This window comes from Scomber japonicus, chromosome 5, assembly GCF_027409825.1.
Source record: "Scomber japonicus isolate fScoJap1 chromosome 5, fScoJap1.pri, whole genome shotgun sequence".
Lineage (NCBI taxonomy): Eukaryota > Metazoa > Chordata > Actinopteri > Scombriformes > Scombridae > Scomber > Scomber japonicus.
In genome coordinates, this window is record NC_070582.1 from 30,961,647 (window position 1) to 30,985,511 (window position 23,865).

Consider the following 23,865-nt stretch of genomic DNA (forward strand, 5'->3'; position numbering starts at 1 on the left):
TAACACTGCTCCTGCTGTCATACGATGAACAGTGAAAATTTGCTGCTGCATTGGCCGGGAATCGAACCCGGGCCTCCCGCGTGGCAGGCGAGAATTCTACCACTGAACCACCAATGCTTGACGACCTCGCCAAATGTGGACTGACACGGTGTCAGGATGAACTTGACTTGTTTGCAGCAACAGCAATTTTGCCCTGAACTTCTTGTCTTGGGCGCGACTGAAGTACTGGCACACAAAATGCAGTTGGGCTGCGTGACTTAAGTCAGGATGGCCGAGCGGTCCAAGGCGCTGCGTTCAGGTCGCAGTCTCCTCTGGAGGCGTGGGTTCGAATCCCACTTCTGACACTGGTGTTTTAGATTGACATTGGACCCTGTAATCCAGACACCCCATGCATCGATATTCCAAGAATTTGCCATTAGTTGGTGAGTTGTCTATCTGTCACGTTCTACACAGTACAAGTTTAGCAGAGCAGGAGGATGTTTATCACTCACAGCTCAGTGACAACTCTATACTTTAAAAAGTGTCCTCTGTTGCCAAAGTAAAAGCCTTTTCTGCAAGACATAACCTCAGAACTGCCCTGCCGTCCAATTGACGTGCCATAACTCACCCACGCAGCAGTCCTCGTTAGTATAGTGGACAGTATCTCCGCCTGTCACGCGGAAGACCGGGGTTCGATTCCCCGACGGGGAGAGTAGAGTTTTCAAGCAGCTGCCGATAATTTGCCAGGACAGACCAAAGCGGCACATCGTCCACATCGTGCATGCCCGTCCAAACGAGAAGCAATTCAAAAGAAGACATAAGCAAGTTCTCAGATGATGTGGAGCACAAACCTTTGCGTCGATGCGTCCTAATTACCAGTCATTTGAGACAGCACAGTTTGATTCCATTACTCAGAGTGAACACAAAATTCAGAGTGTTTCCGCCAATGCTCCATCACCGAGTGCAATACGGAATGACGCGCTGGCAAGGTGAAGACACATCTGCTAGAAGATTGCTGGTGTAATCTTGTAAGCTCTGAGAAGGTCATTTCACCTCCTCAGAGGCTTTGTAGTGGACCAACTGGTGTGCAATGGGGAAAAAATTGGCAGGGGAAAGCAATGAGTACAGTAGCAAGAAGGTCCAGGAGCTACGGCGACTGGCTGACTAGCATTCACCCAATTAGATCAGGTAGCGGTCAGCTCAGCACCAACAGCAGTTCATCGACTGCTTTGCAGTGTGATTGATGCAATGAATTGTTGCAGTATCTGCAGTTACTATCCATAGCTAACACTGCTCCTGCTGTCATACGATGAACAGTGAAAATTTGCTGCTGCATTGGCCGGGAATCGAACCCGGGCCTCCCGCGTGGCAGGCGAGAATTCTACCACTGAACCACCAATGCTTGACGACCTCGCCAAATGTGGACTGACACGGTGTCAGGATGAACTTGACTTGTTTGCAGCAACAGCAATTTTGCCCTGAACTTCTTGTCTTGGGCGCGACTGAAGTACTGGCACAGAAAATGCAGTTGGGCTGCGTGACTTAAGTCAGGATGGCCGAGCGGTCCAAGGCGCTGCGTTCAGGTCGCAGTCTCCTCTGGAGGCGTGGGTTCGAATCCCACTTCTGACACTGGTGTTTTAGATTGACATTGGACCCTGTAATCCAGACACCCCATGCATCGATATTCCAAGAATTTGCCATTAGTTGGTGAGTTGTCTATCTGTCACGTTCTAGACAGTACACGTTTAGCAGAGCAGGACGATGTTTATCACTCGAATCCCAATTCTGACACTGGTGTTTTAGATTGACATTGGACCCTGTAATCCAGACACCCCATGCATCGATATTCCAAGAATTTGCCATTAGTTGGTGAGTTGTCTATCTGTCACGTTCTAGACAGTACACGTTTAGCAGAGCAGGAGGATGTTTATCACTCGAATCCCAATTCTGACACTGGTGTTTTAGATTGACATTGGACCCTGTAATCCAGACACCCCATGCATCGATATTCCAAGAATTTGCCATTAGTTGGTGAGTTGTCTATCTGTCACGTTCTACACAGTACAAGTTTAGCAGAGCAGGAGGATGTTTATCACTCACAGCTCAGTGACAACTCTATACTTTAAAAAGTGTCCTCTGTTGCCAAAGTAAAAGCCTTTTCTGCAAGACATAACCTCAGAACTGCCCTGCCGTCCAATTGACGTGCCATAACTCACCCACGCAGCAGTCCTCGTTAGTATAGTGGACAGTATCTCCGCCTGTCACGCGGAAGACCGGGGTTCGATTCCCCGACGGGGAGAGTAGAGTTTTCAAGCAGCTGCCGATAATTTGCCAGGACAGACCAAAGCGGCACATCGTCCACATCGTGCATGCCCGTCCAAACGAGAAGCAATTCAAAAGAAGACATAAGCAAGTTCTCAGATGATGTGGAGCACAAACCTTTGCGTCGATGCGTCCTAATTACCAGTCATTTGAGACAGCACAGTTTGATTCCATTACTCAGAGTGAACACAAAATTCAGAGTGTTTCCGCCAATGCTCCATCACCGAGTGCAATACGGAATGACGCGCTGGCAAGGTGAAGACACATCTGCTAGAAGATTGCTGGTGTAATCTTGTAAGCTCTGAGAAGGTCATTTCACCTCCTCAGAGGCTTTGTAGTGGACCAACTGGTGTGCAATGGGGAAAAAATTGGCAGGGGAAAGCAATGAGTACAGTAGCAAGAAGGTCCAGGAGCTACGGCGACTGGCTGACTAGCATTCACCCAATTAGATCAGGTAGCGGTCAGCTCAGCACCAACAGCAGTTCATCGACTGCTTTGCAGTGTGATTGATGCAATGAATTGTTGCAGTATCTGCAGTTACTATCCATAGCTAACACTGCTCCTGCTGTCATACGATGAACAGTGAAAATTTGCTGCTGCATTGGCCGGGAATCGAACCCGGGCCTCCCGCGTGGCAGGCGAGAATTCTACCACTGAACCACCAATGCTTGACGACCTCGCCAAATGTGGACTGACACGGTGTCAGGATGAACTTGACTTGTTTGCAGCAACAGCAATTTTGCCCTGAACTTCTTGTCTTGGGCGCGACTGAAGTACTGGCACACAAAATGCAGTTGGGCTGCGTGACTTAAGTCAGGATGGCCGAGCGGTCCAAGGCGCTGCGTTCAGGTCGCAGTCTCCTCTGGAGGCGTGGGTTCGAATCCCACTTCTGACACTGGTGTTTTAGATTGACATTGGACCCTGTAATCCAGACACCCCATGCATCGATATTCCAAGAATTTGCCATTAGTTGGTGAGTTGTCTATCTGTCACGTTCTAGACAGTACACGTTTAGCAGAGCAGGACGATGTTTATCACTCGAATCCCAATTCTGACACTGGTGTTTTAGATTGACATTGGACCCTGTAATCCAGACACCCCATGCATCGATATTCCAAGAATTTGCCATTAGTTGGTGAGTTGTCTATCTGTCACGTTCTAGACAGTACACGTTTAGCAGAGCAGGAGGATGTTTATCACTCGAATCCCAATTCTGACACTGGTGTTTTAGATTGACATTGGACCCTGTAATCCAGACACCCCATGCATCGATATTCCAAGAATTTGCCATTAGTTGGTGAGTTGTCTATCTGTCACGTTCTACACAGTACAAGTTTAGCAGAGCAGGAGGATGTTTATCACTCACAGCTCAGTGACAACTCTATACTTTAAAAAGTGTCCTCTGTTGCCAAAGTAAAAGCCTTTTCTGCAAGACATAACCTCAGAACTGCCCTGCCGTCCAATTGACGTGCCATAACTCACCCACGCAGCAGTCCTCGTTAGTATAGTGGACAGTATCTCCGCCTGTCACGCGGAAGACCGGGGTTCGATTCCCCGACGGGGAGAGTAGAGTTTTCAAGCAGCTGCCGATAATTTGCCAGGACAGACCAAAGCGGCACATCGTCCACATCGTGCATGCCCGTCCAAACGAGAAGCAATTCAAAAGAAGACATAAGCAAGTTCTCCGATGATGTGGAGCACAAACCTTTGCGTCGATGCGTCCTAATTACCAGTCATTTGAGACAGCACAGTTTGATTCCATTACTCAGAGTGAACACAAAATTCAGAGTGTTTCCGCCAATGCTCCATCACCGAGTGCAATACGGAATGACGCGCTGGCAAGGTGAAGACACATCTGCTAGAAGATTGCTGGTGTAATCTTGTAAGCTCTGAGAAGGTCATTTCACCTCCTCAGAGGCTTTGTAGTGGACCAACTGGTGTGCAATGGGGAAAAAATTGGCAGGGGAAAGCAATGAGTACAGTAGCAAGAAGGTCCAGGAGCTACGGCGACTGGCTGACTAGCATTCACCCAATTAGATGAGGTAGCGGTCAGCTCAGCACCAACAGCAGTTCATCGACTGCTTTGCAGTGTGATTGATGCAATGAATTGTTGCAGTATCTGCAGTTACTATCCATAGCTAACACTGCTCCTGCTGTCATACGATGAACAGTGAAAATTTGCTGCTGCATTGGCCGGGAATCGAACCCGGGCCTCCCGCGTGGCAGGCGAGAATTCTACCACTGAACCACCAATGCTTGACGACCTCGCCAAATGTGGACTGACACGGTGTCAGGATGAACTTGACTTGTTTGCAGCAACAGCAATTTTGCCCTGAACTTCTTGTCTTGGGCGCGACTGAAGTACTGGCACACAAAATGCAGTTGGGCTGCGTGACTTAAGTCAGGATGGCCGAGCGGTCCAAGGCGCTGCGTTCAGGTCGCAGTCTCCTCTGGAGGCGTGGGTTCGAATCCCACTTCTGACACTGGTGTTTTAGATTGACATTGGACCCTGTAATCCAGACACCCCATGCATCGATATTCCAAGAATTTGCCATTAGTTGGTGAGTTGTCTATCTGTCACGTTCTAGACAGTACACGTTTAGCAGAGCAGGAGGATGTTTATCACTCGAATCCCAATTCTGACACTGGTGTTTTAGATTGACATTGGACCCTGTAATCCAGACACCCCATGCATCGATATTCCAAGAATTTGCCATTAGTTGGTGAGTTGTCTATCTGTCACGTTCTACACAGTACAAGTTTAGCAGAGCAGGAGGATGTTTATCACTCACAGCTCAGTGACAACTCTATACTTTAAAAAGTGTCCTCTGTTGCCAAAGTAAAAGCCTTTTCTGCAAGACATAACCTCAGAACTGCCCTGCCGTCCAATTGACGTGCCATAACTCACCCACGCAGCAGTCCTCGTTAGTATAGTGGACAGTATCTCCGCCTGTCACGCGGAAGACCGGGGTTCGATTCCCCGACGGGGAGAGTAGAGTTTTCAAGCAGCTGCCGATAATTTGCCAGGACAGACCAAAGCGGCACATCGTCCACATCGTGCATGCCCGTCCAAACGAGAAGCAATTCAAAAGAAGACATAAGCAAGTTCTCAGATGATGTGGAGCACAAACCTTTGCGTCGATGCGTCCTAATTACCAGTCATTTGAGACAGCACAGTTTGATTCCATTACTCAGAGTGAACACAAAATTCAGAGTGTTTCCGCCAATGCTCCATCACCGAGTGCAATACGGAATGACGCGCTGGCAAGGTGAAGACACATCTGCTAGAAGATTGCTGGTGTAATCTTGTAAGCTCTGAGAAGGTCATTTCACCTCCTCAGAGGCTTTGTAGTGGACCAACTGGTGTGCAATGGGGAAAAAATTGGCAGGGGAAAGCAATGAGTACAGTAGCAAGAAGGTCCAGGAGCTACGGCGACTGGCTGACTAGCATTCACCCAATTAGATCAGGTAGCGGTCAGCTCAGCACCAACAGCAGTTCATCGACTGCTTTGCAGTGTGATTGATGCAATGAATTGTTGCAGTATCTGCAGTTACTATCCATAGCTAACACTGCTCCTGCTGTCATACGATGAACAGTGAAAATTTGCTGCTGCATTGGCCGGGAATCGAACCCGGGCCTCCCGCGTGGCAGGCGAGAATTCTACCACTGAACCACCAATGCTTGACGACCTCGCCAAATGTGGACTGACACGGTGTCAGGATGAACTTGACTTGTTTGCAGCAACAGCAATTTTGCCCTGAACTTCTTGTCTTGGGCGCGACTGAAGTACTGGCACAGAAAATGCAGTTGGGCTGCGTGACTTAAGTCAGGATGGCCGAGCGGTCCAAGGCGCTGCGTTCAGGTCGCAGTCTCCTCTGGAGGCGTGGGTTCGAATCCCACTTCTGACACTGGTGTTTTAGATTGACATTGGACCCTGTAATCCAGACACCCCATGCATCGATATTCCAAGAATTTGCCATTAGTTGGTGAGTTGTCTATCTGTCACGTTCTACACAGTACAAGTTTAGCAGAGCAGGAGGATGTTTATCACTCACAGCTCAGTGACAACTCTATACTTTAAAAAGTGTCCTCTGTTGCCAAAGTAAAAGCCTTTTCTGCAAGACATAACCTCAGAACTGCCCTGCCGTCCAATTGACGTGCCATAACTCACCCACGCAGCAGTCCTCGTTAGTATAGTGGACAGTATCTCCGCCTGTCACGCGGAAGACCGGGGTTCGATTCCCCGACGGGGAGAGTAGAGTTTTCAAGCAGCTGCCGATAATTTGCCAGGACAGACCAAAGCGGCACATCGTCCACATCGTGCATGCCCGTCCAAACGAGAAGCAATTCAAAAGAAGACATAAGCAAGTTCTCAGATGATGTGGAGCACAAACCTTTGCGTCGATGCGTCCTAATTACCAGTCATTTGAGACAGCACAGTTTGATTCCATTACTCAGAGTGAACACAAAATTCAGAGTGTTTCCGCCAATGCTCCATCACCGAGTGCAATACGGAATGACGCGCTGGCAAGGTGAAGACACATCTGCTAGAAGATTGCTGGTGTAATCTTGTAAGCTCTGAGAAGGTCATTTCACCTCCTCAGAGGCTTTGTAGTGGACCAACTGGTGTGCAATGGGGAAAAAATTGGCAGGGGAAAGCAATGAGTACAGTAGCAAGAAGGTCCAGGAGCTACGGCGACTGGCTGACTAGCATTCACCCAATTAGATCAGGTAGCGGTCAGCTCAGCACCAACAGCAGTTCATCGACTGCTTTGCAGTGTGATTGATGCAATGAATTGTTGCAGTATCTGCAGTTACTATCCATAGCTAACACTGCTCCTGCTGTCATACGATGAACAGTGAAAATTTGCTGCTGCATTGGCCGGGAATCGAACCCGGGCCTCCCGCGTGGCAGGCGAGAATTCTACCACTGAACCACCAATGCTTGACGACCTCGCCAAATGTGGACTGACACGGTGTCAGGATGAACTTGACTTGTTTGCAGCAACAGCAATTTTGCCCTGAACTTCTTGTCTTGGGCGCGACTGAAGTACTGGCACAGAAAATGCAGTTGGGCTGCGTGACTTAAGTCAGGATGGCCGAGCGGTCCAAGGCGCTGCGTTCAGGTCGCAGTCTCCTCTGGAGGCGTGGGTTCGAATCCCACTTCTGACACTGGTGTTTTAGATTGACATTGGACCCTGTAATCCAGACACCCCATGCATCGATATTCCAAGAATTTGCCATTAGTTGGTGAGTTGTCTATCTGTCACGTTCTAGACAGTACACGTTTAGCAGAGCAGGACGATGTTTATCACTCGAATCCCAATTCTGACACTGGTGTTTTAGATTGACATTGGACCCTGTAATCCAGACACCCCATGCATCGATATTCCAAGAATTTGCCATTAGTTGGTGAGTTGTCTATCTGTCACGTTCTAGACAGTACACGTTTAGCAGAGCAGGAGGATGTTTATCACTCGAATCCCAATTCTGACACTGGTGTTTTAGATTGACATTGGACCCTGTAATCCAGACACCCCATGCATCGATATTCCAAGAATTTGCCATTAGTTGGTGAGTTGTCTATCTGTCACGTTCTACACAGTACAAGTTTAGCAGAGCAGGAGGATGTTTATCACTCACAGCTCAGTGACAACTCTATACTTTAAAAAGTGTCCTCTGTTGCCAAAGTAAAAGCCTTTTCTGCAAGACATAACCTCAGAACTGCCCTGCCGTCCAATTGACGTGCCATAACTCACCCACGCAGCAGTCCTCGTTAGTATAGTGGACAGTATCTCCGCCTGTCACGCGGAAGACCGGGGTTCGATTCCCCGACGGGGAGAGTAGAGTTTTCAAGCAGCTGCCGATAATTTGCCAGGACAGACCAAAGCGGCACATCGTCCACATCGTGCATGCCCGTCCAAACGAGAAGCAATTCAAAAGAAGACATAAGCAAGTTCTCAGATGATGTGGAGCACAAACCTTTGCGTCGATGCGTCCTAATTACCAGTCATTTGAGACAGCACAGTTTGATTCCATTACTCAGAGTGAACACAAAATTCAGAGTGTTTCCGCCAATGCTCCATCACCGAGTGCAATACGGAATGACGCGCTGGCAAGGTGAAGACACATCTGCTAGAAGATTGCTGGTGTAATCTTGTAAGCTCTGAGAAGGTCATTTCACCTCCTCAGAGGCTTTGTAGTGGACCAACTGGTGTGCAATGGGGAAAAAATTGGCAGGGGAAAGCAATGAGTACAGTAGCAAGAAGGTCCAGGAGCTACGGCGACTGGCTGACTAGCATTCACCCAATTAGATCAGGTAGCGGTCAGCTCAGCACCAACAGCAGTTCATCGACTGCTTTGCAGTGTGATTGATGCAATGAATTGTTGCAGTATCTGCAGTTACTATCCATAGCTAACACTGCTCCTGCTGTCATACGATGAACAGTGAAAATTTGCTGCTGCATTGGCCGGGAATCGAACCCGGGCCTCCCGCGTGGCAGGCGAGAATTCTACCACTGAACCACCAATGCTTGACGACCTCGCCAAATGTGGACTGACACGGTGTCAGGATGAACTTGACTTGTTTGCAGCAACAGCAATTTTGCCCTGAACTTCTTGTCTTGGGCGCGACTGAAGTACTGGCACACAAAATGCAGTTGGGCTGCGTGACTTAAGTCAGGATGGCCGAGCGGTCCAAGGCGCTGCGTTCAGGTCGCAGTCTCCTCTGGAGGCGTGGGTTCGAATCCCACTTCTGACACTGGTGTTTTAGATTGACATTGGACCCTGTAATCCAGACACCCCATGCATCGATATTCCAAGAATTTGCCATTAGTTGGTGAGTTGTCTATCTGTCACGTTCTAGACAGTACACGTTTAGCAGAGCAGGACGATGTTTATCACTCGAATCCCAATTCTGACACTGGTGTTTTAGATTGACATTGGACCCTGTAATCCAGACACCCCATGCATCGATATTCCAAGAATTTGCCATTAGTTGGTGAGTTGTCTATCTGTCACGTTCTAGACAGTACACGTTTAGCAGAGCAGGAGGATGTTTATCACTCGAATCCCAATTCTGACACTGGTGTTTTAGATTGACATTGGACCCTGTAATCCAGACACCCCATGCATCGATATTCCAAGAATTTGCCATTAGTTGGTGAGTTGTCTATCTGTCATGTTCTACACAGTACAAGTTTAGCAGAGCAGGAGGATGTTTATCACTCACAGCTCAGTGACAACTCTATACTTTAAAAAGTGTCCTCTGTTGCCAAAGTAAAAGCCTTTTCTGCAAGACATAACCTCAGAACTGCCCTGCCGTCCAATTGACGTGCCATAACTCACCCACGCAGCAGTCCTCGTTAGTATAGTGGACAGTATCTCCGCCTGTCACGCGGAAGACCGGGGTTCGATTCCCCGACGGGGAGAGTAGAGTTTTCAAGCAGCTGCCGATAATTTGCCAGGACAGACCAAAGCGGCACATCGTCCACATCGTGCATGCCCGTCCAAACGAGAAGCAATTCAAAAGAAGACATAAGCAAGTTCTCCGATGATGTGGAGCACAAACCTTTGCGTCGATGCGTCCTAATTACCAGTCATTTGAGACAGCACAGTTTGATTCCATTACTCAGAGTGAACACAAAATTCAGAGTGTTTCCGCCAATGCTCCATCACCGAGTGCAATACGGAATGACGCGCTGGCAAGGTGAAGACACATCTGCTAGAAGATTGCTGGTGTAATCTTGTAAGCTCTGAGAAGGTCATTTCACCTCCTCAGAGGCTTTGTAGTGGACCAACTGGTGTGCAATGGGGAAAAAATTGGCAGGGGAAAGCAATGAGTACAGTAGCAAGAAGGTCCAGGAGCTACGGCGACTGGCTGACTAGCATTCACCCAATTAGATGAGGTAGCGGTCAGCTCAGCACCAACAGCAGTTCATCGACTGCTTTGCAGTGTGATTGATGCAATGAATTGTTGCAGTATCTGCAGTTACTATCCATAGCTAACACTGCTCCTGCTGTCATACGATGAACAGTGAAAATTTGCTGCTGCATTGGCCGGGAATCGAACCCGGGCCTCCCGCGTGGCAGGCGAGAATTCTACCACTGAACCACCAATGCTTGACGACCTCGCCAAATGTGGACTGACACGGTGTCAGGATGAACTTGACTTGTTTGCAGCAACAGCAATTTTGCCCTGAACTTCTTGTCTTGGGCGCGACTGAAGTACTGGCACACAAAATGCAGTTGGGCTGCGTGACTTAAGTCAGGATGGCCGAGCGGTCCAAGGCGCTGCGTTCAGGTCGCAGTCTCCTCTGGAGGCGTGGGTTCGAATCCCACTTCTGACACTGGTGTTTTAGATTGACATTGGACCCTGTAATCCAGACACCCCATGCATCGATATTCCAAGAATTTGCCATTAGTTGGTGAGTTGTCTATCTGTCACGTTCTAGACAGTACACGTTTAGCAGAGCAGGAGGATGTTTATCACTCGAATCCCAATTCTGACACTGGTGTTTTAGATTGACATTGGACCCTGTAATCCAGACACCCCATGCATCGATATTCCAAGAATTTGCCATTAGTTGGTGAGTTGTCTATCTGTCACGTTCTACACAGTACAAGTTTAGCAGAGCAGGAGGATGTTTATCACTCACAGCTCAGTGACAACTCTATACTTTAAAAAGTGTCCTCTGTTGCCAAAGTAAAAGCCTTTTCTGCAAGACATAACCTCAGAACTGCCCTGCCGTCCAATTGACGTGCCATAACTCACCCACGCAGCAGTCCTCGTTAGTATAGTGGACAGTATCTCCGCCTGTCACGCGGAAGACCGGGGTTCGATTCCCCGACGGGGAGAGTAGAGTTTTCAAGCAGCTGCCGATAATTTGCCAGGACAGACCAAAGCGGCACATCGTCCACATCGTGCATGCCCGTCCAAACGAGAAGCAATTCAAAAGAAGACATAAGCAAGTTCTCAGATGATGTGGAGCACAAACCTTTGCGTCGATGCGTCCTAATTACCAGTCATTTCAGACAGCACAGTTTGATTCCATTACTCAGAGTGAACACAAAATTCAGAGTGTTTCCGCCAATGCTCCATCACCGAGTGCAATACGGAATGACGCGCTGGCAAGGTGAAGACACATCTGCTAGAAGATTGCTGGTGTAATCTTGTAAGCTCTGAGAAGGTCATTTCACCTCCTCAGAGGCTTTGTAGTGGACCAACTGGTGTGCAATGGGGAAAAAATTGGCAGGGGAAAGCAATGAGTACAGTAGCAAGAAGGTCCAGGAGCTACGGCGACTGGCTGACTAGCATTCACCCAATTAGATCAGGTAGCGGTCAGCTCAGCACCAACAGCAGTTCATCGACTGCTTTGCAGTGTGATTGATGCAATGAATTGTTGCAGTATCTGCAGTTACTATCCATAGCTAACACTACTCCTGCTGTCATACGATGAACAGTGAAAATTTGCTGCTGCATTGGCCGGGAATCGAACCCGGGCCTCCCGCGTGGCAGGCGAGAATTCTACCACTGAACCACCAATGCTTGACGACCTCGCCAAATGTGGACTGACACGGTGTCAGGATGAACTTGACTTGTTTGCAGCAACAGCAATTTTGCCCTGAACTTCTTGTCTTGGGCGCGACTGAAGTACTGGCACAGAAAATGCAGTTGGGCTGCGTGACTTAAGTCAGGATGGCCGAGCGGTCCAAGGCGCTGCGTTCAGGTCGCAGTCTCCTCTGGAGGCGTGGGTTCGAATCCCACTTCTGACACTGGTGTTTTAGATTGACATTGGACCCTGTAATCCAGACACCCCATGCATCGATATTCCAAGAATTTGCCATTAGTTGGTGAGTTGTCTATCTGTCACGTTCTACACAGTACAAGTTTAGCAGAGCAGGAGGATGTTTATCACTCACAGCTCAGTGACAACTCTATACTTTAAAAAGTGTCCTCTGTTGCCAAAGTAAAAGCCTTTTCTGCAAGACATAACCTCAGAACTGCCCTGCCGTCCAATTGACGTGCCATAACTCACCCACGCAGCAGTCCTCGTTAGTATAGTGGACAGTATCTCCGCCTGTCACGCGGAAGACCGGGGTTCGATTCCCCGACGGGGAGAGTAGAGTTTTCAAGCAGCTGCCGATAATTTGCCAGGACAGACCAAAGCGGCACATCGTCCACATCGTGCATGCCCGTCCAAACGAGAAGCAATTCAAAAGAAGACATAAGCAAGTTCTCAGATGATGTGGAGCACAAACCTTTGCGTCGATGCGTCCTAATTACCAGTCATTTGAGACAGCACAGTTTGATTCCATTACTCAGAGTGAACACAAAATTCAGAGTGTTTCCGCCAATGCTCCATCACCGAGTGCAATACGGAATGACGCGCTGGCAAGGTGAAGACACATCTGCTAGAAGATTGCTGGTGTAATCTTGTAAGCTCTGAGAAGGTCATTTCACCTCCTCAGAGGCTTTGTAGTGGACCAACTGGTGTGCAATGGGGAAAAAATTGGCAGGGGAAAGCAATGAGTACAGTAGCAAGAAGGTCCAGGAGCTACGGCGACTGGCTGACTAGCATTCACCCAATTAGATCAGGTAGCGGTCAGCTCAGCACCAACAGCAGTTCATCGACTGCTTTGCAGTGTGATTGATGCAATGAATTGTTGCAGTATCTGCAGTTACTATCCATAGCTAACACTGCTCCTGCTGTCATACGATGAACAGTGAAAATTTGCTGCTGCATTGGCCGGGAATCGAACCCGGGCCTCCCGCGTGGCAGGCGAGAATTCTACCACTGAACCACCAATGCTTGACGACCTCGCCAAATGTGGACTGACACGGTGTCAGGATGAACTTGACTTGTTTGCAGCAACAGCAATTTTGCCCTGAACTTCTTGTCTTGGGCGCGACTGAAGTACTGGCACAGAAAATGCAGTTGGGCTGCGTGACTTAAGTCAGGATGGCCGAGCGGTCCAAGGCGCTGCGTTCAGGTCGCAGTCTCCTCTGGAGGCGTGGGTTCGAATCCCACTTCTGACACTGGTGTTTTAGATTGACATTGGACCCTGTAATCCAGACACCCCATGCATCGATATTCCAAGAATTTGCCATTAGTTGGTGAGTTGTCTATCTGTCACGTTCTAGACAGTACACGTTTAGCAGAGCAGGACGATGTTTATCACTCGAATCCCAATTCTGACACTGGTGTTTTAGATTGACATTGGACCCTGTAATCCAGACACCCCATGCATCGATATTCCAAGAATTTGCCATTAGTTGGTGAGTTGTCTATCTGTCACGTTCTAGACAGTACACGTTTAGCAGAGCAGGAGGATGTTTATCACTCGAATCCCAATTCTGACACTGGTGTTTTAGATTGACATTGGACCCTGTAATCCAGACACCCCATGCATCGATATTCCAAGAATTTGCCATTAGTTGGTGAGTTGTCTATCTGTCACGTTCTACACAGTACAAGTTTAGCAGAGCAGGAGGATGTTTATCACTCACAGCTCAGTGACAACTCTATACTTTAAAAAGTGTCCTCTGTTGCCAAAGTAAAAGCCTTTTCTGCAAGACATAACCTCAGAACTGCCCTGCCGTCCAATTGACGTGCCATAACTCACCCACGCAGCAGTCCTCGTTAGTATAGTGGACAGTATCTCCGCCTGTCACGCGTAAGACCGGGGTTCGATTCCCCGACGGGGAGAGTAGAGTTTTCAAGCAGCTGCCGATAATTTGCCAGGACAGACCAAAGCGGCACATCGTCCACATCGTGCATGCCCGTCCAAACGAGAAGCAATTCAAAAGAAGACATAAGCAAGTTCTCAGATGATGTGGAGCACAAACCTTTGCGTCGATGCGTCCTAATTACCAGTCATTTGAGACAGCACAGTTTGATTCCATTACTCAGAGTGAACACAAAATTCAGAGTGTTTCCGCCAATGCTCCATCACCGAGTGCAATACGGAATGACGCGCTGGCAAGGTGAAGACACATCTGCTAGAAGATTGCTGGTGTAATCTTGTAAGCTCTGAGAAGGTCATTTCACCTCCTCAGAGGCTTTGTAGTGGACCAACTGGTGTGCAATGGGGAAAAAATTGGCAGGGGAAAGCAATGAGTACAGTAGCAAGAAGGTCCAGGAGCTACGGCGACTGGCTGACTAGCATTCACCCAATTAGATCAGGTAGCGGTCAGCTCAGCACCAACAGCAGTTCATCGACTGCTTTGCAGTGTGATTGATGCAATGAATTGTTGCAGTATCTGCAGTTACTATCCATAGCTAACACTGCTCCTGCTGTCATACGATGAACAGTGAAAATTTGCTGCTGCATTGGCCGGGAATCGAACCCGGGCCTCCCGCGTGGCAGGCGAGAATTCTACCACTGAACCACCAATGCTTGACGACCTCGCCAAATGTGGACTGACACGGTGTCAGGATGAACTTGACTTGTTTGCAGCAACAGCAATTTTGCCCTGAACTTCTTGTCTTGGGCGCGACTGAAGTACTGGCACACAAAATGCAGTTGGGCTGCGTGACTTAAGTCAGGATGGCCGAGCGGTCCAAGGCGCTGCGTTCAGGTCGCAGTCTCCTCTGGAGGCGTGGGTTCGAATCCCACTTCTGACACTGGTGTTTTAGATTGACATTGGACCCTGTAATCCAGACACCCCATGCATCGATATTCCAAGAATTTGCCATTAGTTGGTGAGTTGTCTATCTGTCACGTTCTAGACAGTACACGTTTAGCAGAGCAGGACGATGTTTATCACTCGAATCCCAATTCTGACACTGGTGTTTTAGATTGACATTGGACCCTGTAATCCAGACACCCCATGCATCGATATTCCAAGAATTTGCCATTAGTTGGTGAGTTGTCTATCTGTCACGTTCTAGACAGTACACGTTTAGCAGAGCAGGAGGATGTTTATCACTCGAATCCCAATTCTGACACTGGTGTTTTAGATTGACATTGGACCCTGTAATCCAGACACCCCATGCATCGATATTCCAAGAATTTGCCATTAGTTGGTGAGTTGTCTATCTGTCACGTTCTACACAGTACAAGTTTAGCAGAGCAGGAGGATGTTTATCACTCACAGCTCAGTGACAACTCTATACTTTAAAAAGTGTCCTCTGTTGCCAAAGTAAAAGCCTTTTCTGCAAGACATAACCTCAGAACTGCCCTGCCGTCCAATTGACGTGCCATAACTCACCCACGCAGCAGTCCTCGTTAGTATAGTGGACAGTATCTCCGCCTGTCACGCGGAAGACCGGGGTTCGATTCCCCGACGGGGAGAGTAGAGTTTTCAAGCAGCTGCCGATAATTTGCCAGGACAGACCAAAGCGGCACATCGTCCACATCGTGCATGCCCGTCCAAACGAGAAGCAATTCAAAAGAAGACATAAGCAAGTTCTCAGATGATGTGGAGCACAAACCTTTGCGTCGATGCGTCCTAATTACCAGTCATTTCAGACAGCACAGTTTGATTCCATTACTCAGAGTGAACACAAAATTCAGAGTGTTTCCGCCAATGCTCCATCACCGAGTGCAATACGGAATGACGCGCTGGCAAGGTGAAGACACATCTGCTAGAAGATTGCTGGTGTAATCTTGTAAGCTCTGAGAAGGTCATTTCACCTCCTCAGAGGCTTTGTAGTGGACCAACTGGTGTGCAATGGGGAAAAAATTGGCAGGGGAAAGCAATGAGTACAGTAGCAAGAAGGTCCAGGAGCTACGGCGACTGGCTGACTAGCATTCACCCAATTAGATCAGGTAGCGGTCAGCTCAGCACCAACAGCAGTTCATCGACTGCTTTGCAGTGTGATTGATGCAATGAATTGTTGCAGTATCTGCAGTTACTATCCATAGCTAACACTGCTCCTGCTGTCATACGATGAACAGTGAAAATTTGCTGCTGCATTGGCCGGGAATCGAACCCGGGCCTCCCGCGTGGCAGGCGAGAATTCTACCACTGAACCACCAATGCTTGACGACCTCGCCAAATGTGGACTGACACGGTGTCAGGATGAACTTGACTTGTTTGCAGCAACAGCAATTTTGCCCTGAACTTCTTGTCTTGGGCGCGACTGAAGTACTGGCACAGAAAATGCAGTTGGGCTGCGTGACTTAAGTCAGGATGGCCGAGCGGTCTAAGGCGCTGCGTTCAGGTCGCAGTCTCCTCTGGAGGCGTGGGTTCGAATCCCACTTCTGACACTGGTGTTTTAGATTGACATTGGACCCTGTAATCCAGACACCCCATGCATCGATATTCCAAGAATTTGCCATTAGTTGGTGAGTTGTCTATCTGTCACGTTCTAGACAGTACACGTTTAGCAGAGCAGGACGATGTTTATCACTCGAATCCCAATTCTGACACTGGTGTTTTAGATTGACATTGGACCCTGTAATCCAGACACCCCATGCATCGATATTCCAAGAATTTGCCATTAGTTGGTGAGTTGTCTATCTGTCACGTTCTAGACAGTACACGTTTAGCAGAGCAGGAGGATGTTTATCACTCGAATCCCAATTCTGACACTGGTGTTTTAGATTGACATTGGACCCTGTAATCCAGACACCCCATGCATCGATATTCCAAGAATTTGCCATTAGTTGGTGAGTTGTCTATCTGTCACGTTCTAGACAGTACACGTTTAGCAGAGCAGGAGGATGTTTATCACTCGAATCCCAATTCTGACACTGGTGTTTTAGATTGACATTGGACCCTGTAATCCAGACACCCCATGCATCGATATTCCAAGAATTTGCCATTAGTTGGTGAGTTGTCTATCTGTCACGTTCTACACAGTACAAGTTTAGCAGAGCAGGAGGATGTTTATCACTCACAGCTCAGTGACAACTCTATACTTTAAAAAGTGTCCTCTGTTGCCAAAGTAAAAGCCTTTTCTGTAAGACATAACCTCAGAACTGCCCTGCCGTCCAATTGACGTGCCATAACTCACCCACGCAGCAGTCCTCGTTAGTATAGTGGACAGTATCTCCGCCTGTCACGCGGAAGACCGGGGTTCGATTCCCCGACGGGGAGAGTAGAGTTTTCAAGCAGCTGCCGATAATTTGCCAGGACAGACCAAAGCGGCACATCGTCCACATCGTGCATGCCCGTCCAAACGAGAAGCAATTCAAAAGAAGACATAAGCAAGTTCTCAGATGATGTGGAGCACAAACCTTTGCGTCGATGCGTCCTAATTACCAGTCATATCAGACAGCACAGTTTGATTCCATTACTCAGAGTGAACACAAAATTCAGAGTGTTTCCGCCAATGCTCCATCACCGAGTGCAATACGGAATGACGCGCTGGCAAGGTGAAGACACATCTGCTAGAAGATTGCTGGTGTAATCTTGTAAGCTCTGAGAAGGTCATTTCACCTCCTCAGAGGCTTTGTAGTGGACCAACTGGTGTGCAATGGGGAAAAAATTGGCAGGGGAAAGCAATGAGTACAGTAGCAAGAAGGTCCAGGAGCTACGGCGACTGGCTGACTAGCATTCACCCAATTAGATCAGGTAGCGGTCAGCTCAGCACCAACAGCAGTTCATCGACTGCTTTGCAGTGTGATTGATGCAATGAATTGTTGCAGTATCTGCAGTTACTATCCATAGCTAACACTGCTCCTGCTGTCATACGATGAACAGTGAAAATTTGCTGCTGCATTGGCCGGGAATCGAACCCGGGCCTCCCGCGTGGCAGGCGAGAATTCTACCACTGAACCACCAATGCTTGACGACCTCGCCAAATGTGGACTGACACGGTGTCAGGATGAACTTGACTTGTTTGCAGCAACAGCAATTTTGCCCTGAACTTCTTGTCTTGGGCGCGACTGAAGTACTGGCACAGAAAATGCAGTTGGGCTGCGTGACTTAAGTCAGGATGGCCGAGCGGTCCAAGGCGCTGCGTTCAGGTCGCAGTCTCCTCTGGAGGCGTGGGTTCGAATCCCACTTCTGACACTGGTGTTTTAGATTGACATTGGACCCTGTAATCCAGACACCCCATGCATCGATATTCCAAGAATTTGCCATTAGTTGGTGAGTTGTCTATCTGTCACGTTCTAGACAGTACACGTTTAGCAGAGCAGGACGATGTTTATCACTCGAATCCCAATTCTGACACTGGTGTTTTAGATTGACATTGGACCCTGTAATCCAGACACCCCATGCATCGATATTCCAAGAATTTGCCATTAGTTGGTGAGTTGTCTATCTGTCACGTTCTAGACAGTACACGTTTAGCAGAGCAGGAGGATGTTTATCACTCGAATCCCACTTCTGACACTGGTGTTTTAGATTGACATTGGACCCTGTAATCCAGACACCCCATGCATCGATATTCCAAGAATTTGCCATTAGTTGGTGAGTTGTCTATCTGTCACGTTCTACACAGTACAAGTTTAGCAGAGCAGGAGGATGTTTATCACTCACAGCTCAGTGACAACTCTATACTTTAAAAAGTGTCCTCTGTTGCCAAAGTAAAAGCCTTTTCTGCAAGACATAACCTCAGAACTGCCCTGCCGTCCAATTGACGTGCCATAACTCACCCACGCAGCAGTCCTCGTTAGTATAGTGGACAGTATCTCCGCCTGTCACGCGGAAGACTGGGGTTCGATTCCCCGACGGGGAGAGTAGAGTTTTCAAGCAGCTGCCGATAATTTGCCAGGACAGACCAAAGCGGCACATCGTCCACATCGTGCATGCCCGTCCAAACGAGAAGCAATTCAAAAGAAGACATAAGCAAGTTCTCAGATGATGTGGAGCACAAACCTTTGCGTCGATGCGTCCTAATTACCAGTCATTTGAGACAGCACAGTTTGATTCCATTACTCAGAGTGAACACAAAATTCAGAGTGTTTCCGCCAATGCTCCATCACCGAGTGCAATACGGAATGACGCGCTGGCAAGGTGAAGACACATCTGCTAGAAGATTGCTGGTGTAATCTTGTAAGCTCTGAGAAGGTCATTTCACCTCCTCAGAGGCTTTGTAGTGGACCAACTGGTGTGCAATGGGGAAAAAATTGGCAGGGGAAAGCAATGAGTACAGTAGCAAGAAGGTCCAGGAGCTACGGCGACTGGCTGACTAGCATTCACCCAATTAGATCAGGTAGCGGTCAGCTCAGCACCAACAGCAGTTCATCGACTGCTTTGCAGTGTGATTGATGCAATGAATTGTTGCAGTATCTGCAGTTACTATCCATAGCTAACACTGCTCCTGCTGTCATACGATGAACAGTGAAAATTTGCTGCTGCATTGGCCGGGAATCGAACCCGGGCCTCCCGCGTGGCAGGCGAGAATTCTACCACTGAACCACCAATGCTTGACGACCTCGCCAAATGTGGACTGACACGGTGTCAGGATGAACTTGACTTGTTTGCAGCAACAGCAATTTTGCCCTGAACTTCTTGTCTTGGGCGCGACTGAAGTACTGGCACACAAAATGCAGTTGGGCTGCGTGACTTAAGTCAGGATGGCCGAGCGGTCCAAGGCGCTGCGTTCAGGTCGCAGTCTCCTCTGGAGGCGTGGGTTCGAATCCCACTTCTGACACTGGTGTTTTAGATTGACATTGGACCCTGTAATCCAGACACCCCATGCATCGATATTCCAAGAATTTGCCATTAGTTGGTGAGTTGTCTATCTGTCACGTTCTAGACAGTACACGTTTAGCAGAGCAGGACGATGTTTATCACTCGAATCCCAATTCTGACACTGGTGTTTTAGATTGACATTGGACCCTGTAATCCAGACACCCCATGCATCGATATTCCAAGAATTTGCCATTAGTTGGTGAGTTGTCTATCTGTCACGTTCTAGACAGTACACGTTTAGCAGAGCAGGAGGATGTTTATCACTCGAATCCCAATTCTGACACTGGTGTTTTAGATTGACATTGGACCCTGTAATCCAGACACCCCATGCATCGATATTCCAAGAATTTGCCATTAGTTGGTGAGTTGTCTATCTGTCACGTTCTACACAGTACAAGTTTAGCAGAGCAGGAGGATGTTTATCACTCACAGCTCAGTGACAACTCTATACTTTAAAAAGTGTCCTCTGTTGCCAAAGTAAAAGCCTTTTCTGCAAGACATAACCTCAGAACTGCCCTGCCGTCCAATTGACGTGCCATAACTCACCCACGCAGCAGTCCTCGTTAGTATAGTGGACAGTATCTCCGCCTGTCACGCGGAAGACCGGGGTTCGATTCCCCGACGGGGAGAGTAGAGTTTTCAAGCAGCTGCCGATAATTTGCCAGGACAGACCAAAGCGGCACATCGTCCACATCGTGCATGCCCGTCCAAACGAGAAGCAATTCAAAAGAAGACATAAGCAAGTTCTCAGATGATGTGGAGCACAAACCTTTGCGTCGATGCGTCCTAATTACCAGTCATTTCAGACAGCACAGTTTGATTCCATTACTCAGAGTGAACACAAAATTCAGAGTGTTTCCGCCAATGCTCCATCACCGAGTGCAATACGGAATGACGCGCTGGCAAGGTGAAGACACATCTGCTAGAAGATTGCTGGTGTAATCTTGTAAGCTCTGAGAAGGTCATTTCACCTCCTCAGAGGCTTTGTAGTGGACCAACTGGTGTGCAATGGGGAAAAAATTGGCAGGGGAAAGCAATGAGTACAGTAGCAAGAAGGTCCAGGAGCTACGGCGACTGGCTGACTAGCATTCACCCAATTAGATCAGGTAGCGGTCAGCTCAGCACCAACAGCAGTTCATCGACTGCTTTGCAGTGTGATTGATGCAATGAATTGTTGCAGTATCTGCAGTTACTATCCATAGCTAACACTGCTCCTGCTGTCATACGATGAACAGTGAAAATTTGCTGCTGCATTGGCCGGGAATCGAACCCGGGCCTCCCGCGTGGCAGGCGAGAATTCTACCACTGAACCACCAATGCTTGACGACCTCGCCAAATGTGGACTGACACGGTGTCAGGATGAACTTGACTTGTTTGCAGCAACAGCAATTTTGCCCTGAACTTCTTGTCTTGGGCGCGACTGAAGTACTGGCACAGAAAATGCAGTTGGGCTGCGTGACTTAAGTCAGGATGGCCGAGCGGTCCAAGGCGCTGCGTTCAGGTCGCAGTCTCCTCTGGAGGCGTGGGTTCGAATCCCACTTCTGACACTGGTGTTTTAGATTGACATTGGACCCTGTAATCCAGACACCCCATGCATCGATATTCCAAGAATTTGCCATTAGTTGGTGAGTTGTCTATCTGTCACGTTCTAGACAGTACACGTTTAGCAGAGCAGGACGATGTTTATCACTCGAATCCCAATTCTGACACTGGTGTTTTAGATTGACATTGGACCCTGTAATCCAGACACCCCATGCATCGATATTCCAAGAATTTGCCATTAGTTGGTGAGTTGTCTATCTGTCACGTTCTAGACAGTACACGTTTAGCAGAGCAGGAGGATGTTTATCACTCGAATCCCAATTCTGACACTGGTGTTTTAGATTGACATTGGACCCTGTAATCCAGACACCCCATGCATCGATATTCCAAGAATTTGCCATTAGTTGGTGAGTTGTCTATCTGTCACGTTCTACACAGTACAAGTTTAGCAGAGCAGGAGGATGTTTATCACTCACAGCTCAGTGACAACTCTATACTTTAAAAAGTGTCCTCTGTTGCCAAAGTAAAAGCCTTTTCTGCAAGACATAACCTCAGAACTGCCCTGCCGTCCAATTGACGTGCCATAACTCACCCACGCAGCAGTCCTCGTTAGTATAGTGGACAGTATCTCAGCCTGTCACGCGGAAGACCGGGGTTCGATTCCCCGACGGGGAGAGTAGAGTTTTCAAGCAGCTGCCGATAATTTGCCAGGACAGACCAAAGCGGCACATCGTCCACATCGTGCATGCCCGTCCAAACGAGAAGCAATTCAAAAGAAGACATAAGCAAGTTCTCAGATGATGTGGAGCACAAACCTTTGCGTCGATGCGTCCTAATTACCAGTCATTTGAGACAGCACAGTTTGATTCCATTACTCAGAGTGAACACAAAATTCAGAGTGTTTCCGCCAATGCTCCATCACCGAGTGCAATACGGAATGACGCGCTGGCAAGGTGAAGACACATCTGCTAGAAGATTGCTGGTGTAATCTTGTAAGCTCTGAGAAGGTCATTTCACCTCCTCAGAGGCTTTGTAGTGGACCAACTGGTGTGCAATGGGGAAAAAATTGGCAGGGGAAAGCAATGAGTACAGTAGCAAGAAGGTCCAGGAGCTACGGCGACTGGCTGACTAGCATTCACCCAATTAGATGAGGTAGCGGTCAGCTCAGCACCAACAGCAGTTCATCGACTGCTTTGCAGTGTGATTGATGCAATGAATTGTTGCAGTATCTGCAGTTACTATCCATAGCTAACACTGCTCCTGCTGTCATACGATGAACAGTGAAAATTTGCTGCTGCATTGGCCGGGAATCGAACCCGGGCCTCCCGCGTGGCAGGCGAGAATTCTACCACTGAACCACCAATGCTTGACCACCTCGCCAAATGTGGACTGACACGGTGTCAGGATGAACTTGACTTGTTTGCAGCAACAGCAATTTTGCCCTGAACTTCTTGTCTTGGGCGCGACTGAAGTACTGGCACAGAAAATGCAGTTGGGCTGTGTGACTTAAGTCAGGATGGCCGAGCGGTCTAAGGCGCTGCGTTCAGGTCGCAGTCTCCTCTGGAGGCGTGGGTTCGAATCCCACTTCTGACACTGGTGTTTTAGATTGACATTGGACCCTGTAATCCAGACACCCCATGCATCGATATTCCAAGAATTTGCCATTAGTTGGTGAGTTGTCTATCTGTCACGTTCTAGACAGTACACGTTTAGCAGAGCAGGACGATGTTTATCACTCGAATCCCAATTCTGACACTGGTGTTTTAGATTGACATTGGACCCTGTAATCCAGACACCCCATGCATCGATATTCCAAGAATTTGCCATTAGTTGGTGAGTTGTCTATCTGTCACGTTCTAGACAGTACACGTTTAGCAGAGCAGGAGGATGTTTATCACTCGAATCCCAATTCTGACACTGGTGTTTTAGATTGACATTGGACCCTGTAATCCAGACACCCCATGCATCGATATTCCAAGAATTTGCCATTAGTTGGTGAGTTGTCTATCTGTCACGTTCTAGACAGTACACGTTTAGCAGAGCAGGAGGATGTTTATCACTCGAATCCCAATTCTGACACTGGTGTTTTAGATTGACATTGGACCCTGTAATCCAGACACCCCATGCATCGATATTCCAAGAATTTGCCATTAGTTGGTGAGTTGTCTATCTGTCACGTTCTACACAGTACAAGTTTAGCAGAGCAGGAGGATGTTTATCACTCACAGCTCAGTGACAACTCTATACTTTAAAAAGTGTCCTCTGTTGCCAAAGTAAAAGCCTTTTCTGTAAGACATAACCTCAGAACTGCCCTGCCGTCCAATTGACGTGCCATAACTCACCCACGCAGCAGTCCTCGTTAGTATAGTGGACAGTATCTCCGCCTGTCACGCGGAAGACCGGGGTTCGATTCCCCGACGGGGAGAGT

The 23,865-nt window shown here is 48.2% G+C and overlaps 1 protein-coding gene and 47 non-coding genes across 48 annotated transcripts in view; 32 read left to right on the forward strand and 16 right to left on the reverse strand.

Annotated features, from left to right (window-relative positions):
- The window catches only part of ldhd (lactate dehydrogenase D), a 98,826-nt gene that overhangs the window by 6,058 nt on the left and 68,903 nt on the right, over nucleotides 1-23,865 (forward strand). The gene's annotated exons all lie outside the window — the stretch shown is intronic.
- On the reverse strand, nucleotides 47-117 carry trnag-gcc (transfer RNA glycine (anticodon GCC)). Its single transcript has one exon. It is a non-coding gene; the product is annotated as a tRNA-Gly (tRNA).
- On the forward strand, nucleotides 262-344 carry trnal-cag (transfer RNA leucine (anticodon CAG)). The gene has a single exon. It is a non-coding gene; the product is annotated as a tRNA-Leu (tRNA).
- trnad-guc (transfer RNA aspartic acid (anticodon GUC)) lies at nucleotides 619-690 on the forward strand. The gene has a single exon. It is a non-coding gene; the product is annotated as a tRNA-Asp (tRNA).
- On the reverse strand, nucleotides 1,311-1,381 carry trnag-gcc (transfer RNA glycine (anticodon GCC)). Its single transcript has one exon. It is a non-coding gene; the product is annotated as a tRNA-Gly (tRNA).
- trnal-cag (transfer RNA leucine (anticodon CAG)) lies at nucleotides 1,526-1,608 on the forward strand. Its single transcript has one exon. It is a non-coding gene; the product is annotated as a tRNA-Leu (tRNA).
- trnad-guc (transfer RNA aspartic acid (anticodon GUC)) lies at nucleotides 2,207-2,278 on the forward strand. Its single transcript has one exon. It is a non-coding gene; the product is annotated as a tRNA-Asp (tRNA).
- On the reverse strand, nucleotides 2,899-2,969 carry trnag-gcc (transfer RNA glycine (anticodon GCC)). Its single transcript has one exon. It is a non-coding gene; the product is annotated as a tRNA-Gly (tRNA).
- Nucleotides 3,114-3,196, forward strand: trnal-cag (transfer RNA leucine (anticodon CAG)). Its single transcript has one exon. It is a non-coding gene; the product is annotated as a tRNA-Leu (tRNA).
- trnad-guc (transfer RNA aspartic acid (anticodon GUC)) lies at nucleotides 3,795-3,866 on the forward strand. The gene has a single exon. It is a non-coding gene; the product is annotated as a tRNA-Asp (tRNA).
- trnag-gcc (transfer RNA glycine (anticodon GCC)) lies at nucleotides 4,487-4,557 on the reverse strand. Its single transcript has one exon. It is a non-coding gene; the product is annotated as a tRNA-Gly (tRNA).
- Nucleotides 4,702-4,784, forward strand: trnal-cag (transfer RNA leucine (anticodon CAG)). Its single transcript has one exon. It is a non-coding gene; the product is annotated as a tRNA-Leu (tRNA).
- Nucleotides 5,221-5,292, forward strand: trnad-guc (transfer RNA aspartic acid (anticodon GUC)). The gene has a single exon. It is a non-coding gene; the product is annotated as a tRNA-Asp (tRNA).
- trnag-gcc (transfer RNA glycine (anticodon GCC)) lies at nucleotides 5,913-5,983 on the reverse strand. Its single transcript has one exon. It is a non-coding gene; the product is annotated as a tRNA-Gly (tRNA).
- On the forward strand, nucleotides 6,128-6,210 carry trnal-cag (transfer RNA leucine (anticodon CAG)). The gene has a single exon. It is a non-coding gene; the product is annotated as a tRNA-Leu (tRNA).
- trnad-guc (transfer RNA aspartic acid (anticodon GUC)) lies at nucleotides 6,485-6,556 on the forward strand. Its single transcript has one exon. It is a non-coding gene; the product is annotated as a tRNA-Asp (tRNA).
- trnag-gcc (transfer RNA glycine (anticodon GCC)) lies at nucleotides 7,177-7,247 on the reverse strand. Its single transcript has one exon. It is a non-coding gene; the product is annotated as a tRNA-Gly (tRNA).
- On the forward strand, nucleotides 7,392-7,474 carry trnal-cag (transfer RNA leucine (anticodon CAG)). The gene has a single exon. It is a non-coding gene; the product is annotated as a tRNA-Leu (tRNA).
- On the forward strand, nucleotides 8,073-8,144 carry trnad-guc (transfer RNA aspartic acid (anticodon GUC)). Its single transcript has one exon. It is a non-coding gene; the product is annotated as a tRNA-Asp (tRNA).
- On the reverse strand, nucleotides 8,765-8,835 carry trnag-gcc (transfer RNA glycine (anticodon GCC)). The gene has a single exon. It is a non-coding gene; the product is annotated as a tRNA-Gly (tRNA).
- On the forward strand, nucleotides 8,980-9,062 carry trnal-cag (transfer RNA leucine (anticodon CAG)). Its single transcript has one exon. It is a non-coding gene; the product is annotated as a tRNA-Leu (tRNA).
- trnad-guc (transfer RNA aspartic acid (anticodon GUC)) lies at nucleotides 9,661-9,732 on the forward strand. The gene has a single exon. It is a non-coding gene; the product is annotated as a tRNA-Asp (tRNA).
- On the reverse strand, nucleotides 10,353-10,423 carry trnag-gcc (transfer RNA glycine (anticodon GCC)). Its single transcript has one exon. It is a non-coding gene; the product is annotated as a tRNA-Gly (tRNA).
- On the forward strand, nucleotides 10,568-10,650 carry trnal-cag (transfer RNA leucine (anticodon CAG)). The gene has a single exon. It is a non-coding gene; the product is annotated as a tRNA-Leu (tRNA).
- trnad-guc (transfer RNA aspartic acid (anticodon GUC)) lies at nucleotides 11,087-11,158 on the forward strand. The gene has a single exon. It is a non-coding gene; the product is annotated as a tRNA-Asp (tRNA).
- On the reverse strand, nucleotides 11,779-11,849 carry trnag-gcc (transfer RNA glycine (anticodon GCC)). Its single transcript has one exon. It is a non-coding gene; the product is annotated as a tRNA-Gly (tRNA).
- trnal-cag (transfer RNA leucine (anticodon CAG)) lies at nucleotides 11,994-12,076 on the forward strand. Its single transcript has one exon. It is a non-coding gene; the product is annotated as a tRNA-Leu (tRNA).
- trnad-guc (transfer RNA aspartic acid (anticodon GUC)) lies at nucleotides 12,351-12,422 on the forward strand. Its single transcript has one exon. It is a non-coding gene; the product is annotated as a tRNA-Asp (tRNA).
- Nucleotides 13,043-13,113, reverse strand: trnag-gcc (transfer RNA glycine (anticodon GCC)). Its single transcript has one exon. It is a non-coding gene; the product is annotated as a tRNA-Gly (tRNA).
- Nucleotides 13,258-13,340, forward strand: trnal-cag (transfer RNA leucine (anticodon CAG)). The gene has a single exon. It is a non-coding gene; the product is annotated as a tRNA-Leu (tRNA).
- Nucleotides 13,939-14,010, forward strand: trnad-guc (transfer RNA aspartic acid (anticodon GUC)). Its single transcript has one exon. It is a non-coding gene; the product is annotated as a tRNA-Asp (tRNA).
- trnag-gcc (transfer RNA glycine (anticodon GCC)) lies at nucleotides 14,631-14,701 on the reverse strand. The gene has a single exon. It is a non-coding gene; the product is annotated as a tRNA-Gly (tRNA).
- trnal-cag (transfer RNA leucine (anticodon CAG)) lies at nucleotides 14,846-14,928 on the forward strand. The gene has a single exon. It is a non-coding gene; the product is annotated as a tRNA-Leu (tRNA).
- On the forward strand, nucleotides 15,527-15,598 carry trnad-guc (transfer RNA aspartic acid (anticodon GUC)). The gene has a single exon. It is a non-coding gene; the product is annotated as a tRNA-Asp (tRNA).
- Nucleotides 16,219-16,289, reverse strand: trnag-gcc (transfer RNA glycine (anticodon GCC)). Its single transcript has one exon. It is a non-coding gene; the product is annotated as a tRNA-Gly (tRNA).
- On the forward strand, nucleotides 16,434-16,516 carry trnal-cag (transfer RNA leucine (anticodon CAG)). The gene has a single exon. It is a non-coding gene; the product is annotated as a tRNA-Leu (tRNA).
- trnad-guc (transfer RNA aspartic acid (anticodon GUC)) lies at nucleotides 17,277-17,348 on the forward strand. The gene has a single exon. It is a non-coding gene; the product is annotated as a tRNA-Asp (tRNA).
- Nucleotides 17,969-18,039, reverse strand: trnag-gcc (transfer RNA glycine (anticodon GCC)). Its single transcript has one exon. It is a non-coding gene; the product is annotated as a tRNA-Gly (tRNA).
- trnal-cag (transfer RNA leucine (anticodon CAG)) lies at nucleotides 18,184-18,266 on the forward strand. The gene has a single exon. It is a non-coding gene; the product is annotated as a tRNA-Leu (tRNA).
- On the forward strand, nucleotides 18,865-18,936 carry trnad-guc (transfer RNA aspartic acid (anticodon GUC)). The gene has a single exon. It is a non-coding gene; the product is annotated as a tRNA-Asp (tRNA).
- trnag-gcc (transfer RNA glycine (anticodon GCC)) lies at nucleotides 19,557-19,627 on the reverse strand. Its single transcript has one exon. It is a non-coding gene; the product is annotated as a tRNA-Gly (tRNA).
- Nucleotides 19,772-19,854, forward strand: trnal-cag (transfer RNA leucine (anticodon CAG)). The gene has a single exon. It is a non-coding gene; the product is annotated as a tRNA-Leu (tRNA).
- trnad-guc (transfer RNA aspartic acid (anticodon GUC)) lies at nucleotides 20,453-20,524 on the forward strand. Its single transcript has one exon. It is a non-coding gene; the product is annotated as a tRNA-Asp (tRNA).
- trnag-gcc (transfer RNA glycine (anticodon GCC)) lies at nucleotides 21,145-21,215 on the reverse strand. The gene has a single exon. It is a non-coding gene; the product is annotated as a tRNA-Gly (tRNA).
- Nucleotides 21,360-21,442, forward strand: trnal-cag (transfer RNA leucine (anticodon CAG)). Its single transcript has one exon. It is a non-coding gene; the product is annotated as a tRNA-Leu (tRNA).
- Nucleotides 22,733-22,803, reverse strand: trnag-gcc (transfer RNA glycine (anticodon GCC)). The gene has a single exon. It is a non-coding gene; the product is annotated as a tRNA-Gly (tRNA).
- Nucleotides 22,948-23,030, forward strand: trnal-cag (transfer RNA leucine (anticodon CAG)). The gene has a single exon. It is a non-coding gene; the product is annotated as a tRNA-Leu (tRNA).
- trnad-guc (transfer RNA aspartic acid (anticodon GUC)) lies at nucleotides 23,791-23,862 on the forward strand. Its single transcript has one exon. It is a non-coding gene; the product is annotated as a tRNA-Asp (tRNA).